General features: G+C 32.7%; 3 non-coding genes across 3 annotated transcripts; all 3 read left to right on the top strand.

Moving 5' to 3' along the window:
• The first annotated feature begins 3,919 nt into the window (after positions 1–3,919).
• On the top strand, positions 3,920–4,038 carry LOC149426542 (5S ribosomal RNA). Its single transcript, XR_016303291.1, has one exon. It is a non-coding gene; the product is annotated as a 5S ribosomal RNA (ribosomal RNA).
• A 323-nt stretch (positions 4,039–4,361) lies between these two features.
• Positions 4,362–4,480, top strand: LOC149426541 (5S ribosomal RNA). Its single transcript, XR_016303289.1, has one exon. It is a non-coding gene; the product is annotated as a 5S ribosomal RNA (ribosomal RNA).
• A 323-nt stretch (positions 4,481–4,803) lies between these two features.
• LOC149426540 (5S ribosomal RNA) lies at positions 4,804–4,922 on the top strand. Its single transcript, XR_016303253.1, has one exon. It is a non-coding gene; the product is annotated as a 5S ribosomal RNA (ribosomal RNA).
• Positions 4,923–10,020: the final 5,098 nt, after the last annotated feature.

The raw sequence follows: 10,020 nt of genomic DNA, 5'->3' as shown, positions 1-10,020 counted from the left end.
GATTTTTTTCTGTTTTGGGTTTTTTGCTTTCCTAATTTTGATATTTTACAAATGCATCATCTTAAATATGTTTTCGAAGCTGACACATTGATTGGATTTACTGTAGAGTGGAAAATTTGTAAATAACAAAATATATATAAATATATATATATTGTTATTTACAAATTTTCCACTCTACAGTAAATCCAATCAATTTTTTTTTTAATTAGTTAAGGTAAAAACTAAATCTATTAACATTATATTAAATACACAAAAATTATGAGATGGATCAGCCTGATTTGACACCAAAATTCAAATGTTTCAATCAGTAAAAAATACTTTACCATTTTGTATTTTGAAAACTATTTCACGTGAAAACACAAAAAGTGACATTCCCAAAAAATGTGGCTTGAAGGATTTTACCGAAACACAGTCGATATAATAATTAGGAAATATTTATATTTATTATAAGAAAGTGTTACGTAAGTACCTACATAGGTACTGTCTGTGTTTAGTTAACTGTCTTTGATTGATATATTTACGGAAAGCCAAAATATGGGTTTTAGCAGGACTGCCTGCTTCAATAGAATTTACCATCGTGGACCCCATTTACATGTCATTCATCCCCATGTTTTTTATCATTGATATGGAACCCTTGCAGGTCAGAGTCGACCTCTGGGGATCGATATAAACCACTTGGGGAATGACTGGTCTAGGGCATAAGTTAACATTTAATTCAGACAGCTTTTTCTGAATAAATTTTTTATAATATTCAAAATTTTATAAGCTAGCGACGTCGTATCCACTATACACGTCGTTGCTTTGAAATGTCAATTATTAGTCTCTCGGAAAATAATACAAGAAGTCAATCTTCATAAAAGTGTGTTGAAACACAGGCAAAGCCGGGTGGCAACTACAAATCTTAAAAAATCTTTCCCAGTTAATAATCAAACATACTAATTTCGGTTATTTGTGATGATGTACATTAGTATTCAAGCGAAATTTTTTTACGGTAAATGAATTTAACTGTTATTTTCAAAATTGGAAATGATTGTTCAGACTATAGATAAAAATAGTACCTATCGATAGTCAGAAAATAATTTAATTTTGATCGATAAATTAATAATTCTTAATATGAAATTTATTTTGTTCAATTTTTTGTTAGATTTCGTGATTTTTCGAGTTTACATTCGACAGGTAAATTTCTGAGAGTGTCTAAAATTGACAATATTTGTTTTTGAAAGATTTATTTGCAAATATTTCATTTTCACATATTCTTCATATATAATATTCCGAGATTTCGAGACCAGTAATATAATAAAATAGCTCTTAGTTACAATAGTTCAGAGAACAGCATTTTTTTCTAATTGTCCAATTGAGCCAATTTTTGTCAAACTAGGACTTTTCATTTACATAGATTTACATTGCCCGGACTTTTCATTTACACAGTAACCTTTTTCTTCTTTGGAATGTCAAATGTGCTAAATTTCATCAAGTCCGGAGTAAAACTGTCGATATGTATAGAAATCAAATCCACGTCACCCGCCCGCAAGCTCGCCCGCCGCAGGTCACTCTTCTTTATAGATTTAACTTATGATCTTGGTAAAATAATCTTTTACCTTTTCAATGAAACCAGGTATTTATTGTATAATGCAAACTGTCACGAACTCTATTAAAGGTTTTAAATAAATTAGTATGAAACGTGATTTTGTGAAACCATCATTGATTAAAAACGGTCGTCACAGCAGAATAAAAGCTATAACTGTGACGACGCGACGCGACGCCTCGGAAAGCTCATCGGTAGAGGTTGTCTCAATTAAATTGCAAGCTAAATTTTCCATTTTAGTTGTTTTAGAATGTGTGGAAAAACTTTGTGAACTAGATTTTAAAATACACACCCAAACTAACTAACTAACCGTGGCGCCGTTTCTCCACGGAGGTAGGCAGAGAGGTTAGGCCTTCACATTAATTTCGGCACACACTTCTTACTACGTGTACAATCATACATAGGTACTCTTCTGTTTTTCTGACTCTTGGCATGACCAGATTTAAGTGTTAGATTCACTTCATCGTTCCATGTCTTCCTCGGGCGTCCCCGATTTCTTATACCATTCCTCCTAATTTATTCTACTTATTTACACTCCTTTCTTTGTTTACTCGCTCTATATGCCCAAAACATCCAATAGTCCATTTCGCTGGTAACATGTCTGAAATTAACACGTAGCTTACCTGAAAACCTATAACCTAGCATGTAAAATGTTGAAAGCTTTAAGAGTAAATAATTATTTTCAATTAAATGATAATAATTTTGTTTGGAATGGAACACCATACAAGGGGTATTAAGGCCGAGGGATTAAACGGATTTTTTCACCGCTATCACAGGTAGCACGCCAACATGAATTTTCAATTACTGGTTGCATTTATTTAAAGTATTTCGGGAAATGTGAATAGTACAAAAAATAAACAGTAGAATATATTTTAATTGAATTTTTAATACGGCTGAAAGCGTGTTACAACATCAATCACTGAAACAATATTAAACCAGAGGAATTAGGTTAGGTTAGAACAGAATGTGTGCTTGGTAGAAGACAATAGCAAGTGGAGGCTGATTAGCCACAATTGTTGAGGAAAGCGAAGAGAAATCCTTCACCGGGCTATAGCACATTTTCCATCAAAAGAACCCTCCGTTGGGAAGTTGCTCTTCTTCGGCATAATGGGTCATAAGTCATCTTTGAGGGTGCTGAGAGTCTTTTTTCGTGTGTCTGGGGACTCAATAACAGATATAGTGCCAATATCAACAGCAGAACGTAGTTATTATTTTTATGGTTATTATATCAATTTCGAAGAATTTCTAATAACTATTAAACAATTAAATAGACTTGACTGTATAATATTATCAGAAACGCATTCATCGAGTGAAATTAATTATAATATACCGGGCTACTAGTACTATGCAACAAAATATAAAATTAACAGAAATAGCGGCGTCGCCATATTTGTATCAAATATTTACGCTGTCACAAGTGTAAATGAAATAATGGTGAGTAATGTCAATTTATTAAACTTGGAGATAAATTTTATGAATTATTCATTTAATATCATTGCTATTTATCGGACACACTCTTCTGCTATAACCACATACATAGAAGAATTAAAAAAAATATTACAACATCATAGAAACAAAAAAACAATACTCATCGGAGATATTAACGTAAATATCGCTAATGACTACTCCTCTAACGATAAAGATAACTATTTAAATATGTTAGCAGAATTAAATTACATTTCATGTATAAATTCATACACCAGAAACATTATCGGACAACGACCATCTTGTATCGATCACATATTCACAAACACCAAAGATATACAAAATATATCATCTGCGGTAATTAAAACAACTGTAACGGATCATTTTGCATGTATATTTAAATATGACTACAAACATCAAAACCTCCCATTACCAACCACAACGGCCGTTAATAATACTGATAAATACAACTATAATATTAATATAAATTCTCTCACTAAAATATTAAGTAACGAAAAAGAATGGCAAGAAATATATCAATGTAACGATGTATAAGAATGCTGCAAAATATTTGATAAAAAACTGAGTTTTCACATAAATGCTTGTAGAAATATTACATCTAACAAAACATCTTCAAAACTAAAACCAATCAAACCATGGATAACTCACGGATTAATCATCTCAATTAGACACAAAGAAACACTCTACAAACAATATACAAAACAACCGGAAAATATAACATTACAAAAACATTTCAAAGCTTATAAAAAAAAAAAGTGGGTGTGTCAAGCCTACGCAAGACAGAAGTGAAACTTCTAGTATTCTTCTCTCTTATTATTAGGGCTTTTTTATACTAATTTTCATATATTTATTGGCAGGTAGAGTAGAAATTAATATTGTTTAGCGTTTGCCAACGACCATACCATGTTGAACACACCGGTTCTCGTCCGATCACCGAAGTTAAGCAACATTGGGCGCGGTCAGTACTTGGATGGGTGACCGCTTGGGAACACCGCGTGCCGTTGGCCCATTTTTTATGGTAATTTCATGTTTTTTTTTATTTTTTTATCGTTACTATCATTAATAATATCATAAAATTCTTTAACTTTTCAAGTATGCTACAGGCCTAAAATATTACTTAGTGGATTGATATTATGGTCAACCATTGAAAAAAAAAATTCCTGCAAAGTTATGGATGTAATTACGATCTTTTTCAAGCGCGTATGTAATGATTATTTTTATCAACGTCGCACACACCTTGCTAATGTTTTCAGTATTATTAGGGCTTTTTTATACTAATTTTCATATATTTATTGGCAGGTAGAGTAGAAATTAATATTGTTTAGCGTTTGCCAACGACCATACCATGTTGAACACACCGGTTCTCGTCCGATCACCGAAGTTAAGCAACATTGGGCGCGGTCAGTACTTGGATGGGTGACCGCTTGGGAACACCGCGTGCCGTTGGCCCATTTTTTATGGTAATTTCATGTTTTTTTTTATTTTTTTATCGTTACTATCATTAATAATATCATAAAATTCTTTAACTTTTCAAGTATGCTACAGGCCTAAAATATTACTTAGTGGATTGATATTATGGTCAACCATTGAAAAAAAAAATTCCTGCAAAGTTATGGATGTAATTACGATCTTTTTCAAGCGCGTATGTAATGATTATTTTTATCAACGTCGCACACACCTTGCTAATGTTTTCAGTATTATTAGGGCTTTTTTATACTAATTTTCATATATTTATTGGCAGGTAGAATAGAAATTAATATTGTTTAGCGTTTGCCAACGACCATACCATGTTGAACACACCGGTTCTCGTCCGATCACCGAAGTTAAGCAACATTGGGCGCGGTCAGTAATTGGATGGGTGACCGCTTGGGAACACCGCGTGCCGTTGGCCCATTTTTTATGGTAATTTTATGTTTTTTTTTATTTTTTTATCGTTAACATCATAAAAAATTTTATATCATTCTTTAACTTTTCAAGTATGCTACAGGCCTAAAATATTACTTAGTGGATTGATATTATGGTCAACCATTGAAAAAAAAAAAGGCGTTAAAAACCAAAAAATTATGTGCGATGGCCGAGAATCGAACTCGGATCAACTGCTTGGAAAGCAACTACGCTGACCATTACACCACCAACGCCAGTTGTCGAGATGAGCTAAGAAGCATTTATATTTTACTTCAAAACTTTGACTAGATCAAATGAACTTTAATCGGTCCCGCATTTTCGTTTCGGTCATGAGTTGGTTTTACTCCGGTACTCGAAATTGCATGACGCGGGTAAAGAAGTTTCACTTCAAAAACTTACATATCTAATAAAAAACACAAAGGATGACTACTACAAACAAAAACTTGAATTATCTGGAAATGACAGTAAAAGGATTTGGTCCATCATAAATGAAATTGTCGATAAAAAACATTTAAAAAATAAAACAATCAACAATGTAAACCATAATGATTCAAAAATCTGCTGTAAAGATAAACCTCTAGAAGCCGCAAATGTATTTAACAATTTTTTTGCTAATGTAGGAAAAAACCTCGCTAAAAAAATCCAACAAGGCTTTACCCCAAATGACCCAAATACTATAGTAAATAATGAGCATAAATTTGAATTATTTCAACCGACAACACCAGAAGAAATTGAACAAATTATTTCAGGTATGAAAGGAGGTTCTGCCCCTGGTTTTTATGGGGTCACAACACAAACACTGAAATGTATAAAATCACAAGTATCAAAACCATTAACTCATATAATCAATACAAGTTTTCAAAGCGGAGTTTTTCCATCCATGTACAAACAATCTGTAATTATACCAATATTTAAAACCGGCAATCCGGAAGAACCAACCAATTACCGCCCTATTTCTTTACTATCAAACATTGCAAAAATATTTGAAAAAATTGCCAAAAAAAGAATTACTCAGTTCATAAAGATTAATAATATAATTCACGAAAACCAGTTTGGATTCATGGAAAACAAAAGCACAAAAGACGCCATTGCTAAATTATCTAGTACCATACAAGACGCTTTAGACAAATCTTTAAAATGTGTTGGTATTTTTGTTGATCTCCAAAAAGCCTTCGACAGCATATCTCATGTCAAACTAATACAAAAATTAAAGATCGTGGGTTTTAATGACACAGCATTAAGTTGGCTAAAAAGTTATCTTCACCAAAGAACACAAGTAGTAAAAATTAATCACGCATCTAGTCTACCACTCACAAGTGATTTTGGGATACCACAAGGTACTGTTTTGGGTCCATTACTTTTTATCATGTACGTAAACGACATTTTTAAACAAAACCTCAGTGGAACAGTTATATCTTACGCAGATGATACAATCATCATAATTAAGGGTAATGACTGGAAAATTGTAAATGAAAATGCAAATAATGACATCCAAATCCTAAAAAACTGGTTCGATTCAAATCTACTTACAATTAACGCAAAAAAAAACAGTTTATATACCATTCACAATAAATAAATTCAAATCTTACCCCAACATTCATATAATAATACACAACAAAAAATGTAACAAAGATGTTTGTAATAAATCATGTACCATACTAAACCAAACAACTGAAGTAAAGTACCTCGGTGTAATTGTAGACCAACATATGAAATGGAACAGACACTTATATGTATTTCTAATGCGCTTGACAAGTTCACATACACATATGTGAACTTGTCAAGCGCATTAGAAAATGTATCTATATATTCATTAGATTAAGAAATGTTCTCAAGCTAAATAACCTGAAAAAAGTCTATTACGCACTAGTCCAATCATTACTTCAGTATGGAATCATTGGGTGGGGAGGTGCATATGAAAAAATTTTAAGCTCTGTAAAAGTGGTACAAAAACTAATTATAAAAGTAATTTTGAAAAAAAAACCAACATTCTCTTCAGCATCACTGTTCAAAATTTTCGAAGTACCAACAATTGAAGACCTCTATAAAAAAGATGCAATATTACAAATATATAAAGAAACTGTAATAAAAAAACTTAAATTTAACTCATCCTTAAGGCATAATTTTAACATCCAAATTCCTCTATTTTCAACACAACAAATGCACAATAATTACATTTACAAAGGCATAAGATATTTTAATAGTCTTCCCGAAGAAGTGAAAAAAATACCAGATTTTATTTTATTCAAAAAGAAGGTCAAATTTATCTTTAAAAAAAATTAATATCACCTATCAAATGTTATAACTTCAATTCATGTTACAACCAAAATTAACGTCACAATCCTCTTTTAAGTTTATATTTATTGTACTGTATTTATGTTAATTAGTGATATAAACATGAAATAATTGTCAAATAACTCCTACGCCAAGCTCAAGAGCTAGCACTCTTCATTGGAGTAGAAATTCAATAACTTATGTTTTTCACTATTACCTATGATTATCTAATTTTATATACAATGTAACAATGTTATAAGTTAAACAATAAAAAAAAAAATAAAAAATAAAATATTTTTTTAATAACGAAAACAAATATTCCCGAGTTACGAAACTGACAATCTTTTAAAATTTCCTACTACCACCACAGTAAGAGGAAAATGTTGCTTGTTTTGTGATGGAGGACTTGGCCAGCCGAGGAATTGAACACACTACGCCTGGGTGGGACCCAAACGCGATGTCAACTCAGCCACCGACCAGTCAATTTTTGTACATAGCCAGCAACTTAATTATACGTTTGCACTTAGGTTCAGCTCCAGTGATGTGCGGTCCATAAAGACTGAAAAACAACGGCAAATGAAAATGGCTTATGAAAATATATTATTGTGTAAATACAATCTTTAACTTGCAAATCATGGTGTGTTCAACTTCACGGAATATAGCCATAAGAAGGCCATAGTAACATACCTTCAAAATATTAATAATTAAACTTAGCATAATACTATTCTTCTATATTGAATTTCCATATAACTAATAGCAAATATTATTTCTTGATTACCGTTGCACTAAACTACTGTGTATATCAGATATCTGTTAAAGCCCGTATGAAAATGGCTCATGAAAATATCCGTAAAAATATATATAAAATAAATATAATGTAAATTCAATCTTTAACTTGGCAAATGATGGTGTGTTCAACTGCGCGGAATATAGTTACAAGAAAGCTATAGTAACATACCTTAAAATATTAATAAAAATGCTTAGCATAATACTAATCTTCTGCATTGAATTTCTATATAACTAATAGAAAATTTTACCTCTCGATTACTGTTTGACTAAACTATTATGTATATCAAAGCCCAAATGCCTACTCTCATTTGTCAGCAAGATAATTATAAAAACGGTCTTTAACCAGGCTACCATAATATTTTATGTTATACAATTACGATCGACAAGACTGCAGCCTACCCTTAGTCATAGAGCAATGCACGCCACCGGTCAGTAGTTCTATAAATGAGGAATACTGGGTACCTGTTAAAGTTCTCCTTGCAGTTCTCGTATTGAAGGTTGCATGCTGCCCCGAGGTTGAGTCCCATTGTTCCTTGCTCGCTGTAGATACAGTCTAGTACTCCCTGTAAGAGTGTACGGAGTAGTTTCCGTTGGCTGTATATTATATAAAAGGGGACGGGACCCTCGCCGCGTGCCTCGCAGTTTAATCTACCCGACTAACGGCTGACAGTTAATAATAAAGCCGGCGGACACGTCCTCCGCGACGTTCACTCCAGACTCCAGAGTCTTCAGAATTACTACATATAATTTTACGATTCCTCCCTACCCATGTTCTTCTAGCTTTACTATCCGACATCTCACGAAACTTTACATCCATTTTCCGATAGATTTTTTTATCTTAATGAGAAGTGTGAACTATGTATAATTTATAAAATAAAGAATAACTCAAGAAGTGCCTTGTGGATTTGTTTCGTGATCCAAGTATAAACCCAATTTGAGCCTATATCTCCTTACGAAACTGTGTTTCACGAAGATCACGAAATTCGAATGGGATGGCGAGGAAATTGAGAGATGAGAGAGACAGACCGCTTCCCAAAAGGTACTAAGTCAATAGCAAATTTTTTTATGGAAGGCATTTCTAATTTTGTTCTTTATTCTATGGTATAATGTTTTTTTTATAATAACTGCAAATGTGCAAATATCTATATAAAAAATGTATATTTATTAACTGTTCAAAATCTTAAGTCTCCGAAAGTTCTTCAACGATTGCTTTCAAATTTTGATGTTGTTTTCGAATACGCGTGTGTTTTATATGTGATGATGTAACCTGTGACAGGTAAAAATATATTTTTAAATACAGCGCCATCTGTTGGACATAAAAGCAACACGAGCTATTGTTTCTCTATCAGCACAGACAGATTGCGCCACAGCAACGCGTGGCGGGGTACAGTTAGTTAATTATAAAATATATTAATAAAATTAAACTAACCCCACTTTGGCTACACACTTTCATCAGTTATATCTTCAGTTCCCCTGTTTATCACAACAAACCACTTAAAACTATTCTACGGTCAGCGGTGGCTTTATTCAGTTATTTTGTGATGGCAATTTAATCGAGATATTAAAAGCAGGTGTTGGCCGCCCAACAAAATGACGTAAAGTCCCGTGGGTTGTATTCAACATTATATAGCGTGTGCTATGGACATCCAACCATTTGAACCAGTTACATTTTTAACAGGCTTTTTCACCGTCGGCGATGCATATTCATTCGCTTGCAATCAACATCGCACGATCGGAACTAAACTGCCACGTTTAAAAGTAATAACTACACGAATTAGTTACCAACATTTATGATAATATGCAGAACTGCTGAGATTAATAATTTAAAAAAATTACTACAGTAAATAAAACCTCATTCAACAGAAGGAAACACATTTAGTGATTAAGTATCTACTACCCGGCTTTGTTATCGCAAACCAGAAGCTCACATGAAGAGAAAAAAAAATCTCAATGCACTCAGACCTGCAAGGTGTTCGAGGATAAAGTGCACTAACTTCGGGAACTAATTCTAGATGACGGTA

Source organism: Hesperophylax consimilis, chromosome 1 (genome assembly GCF_061612785.1).
Source record: "Hesperophylax consimilis isolate HC1 chromosome 1, BYU_Hcon_1.0, whole genome shotgun sequence".
Lineage (NCBI taxonomy): Eukaryota > Metazoa > Arthropoda > Insecta > Trichoptera > Limnephilidae > Hesperophylax > Hesperophylax consimilis.
This window is presented reverse-complemented; position numbering and strand designations above follow the sequence as displayed.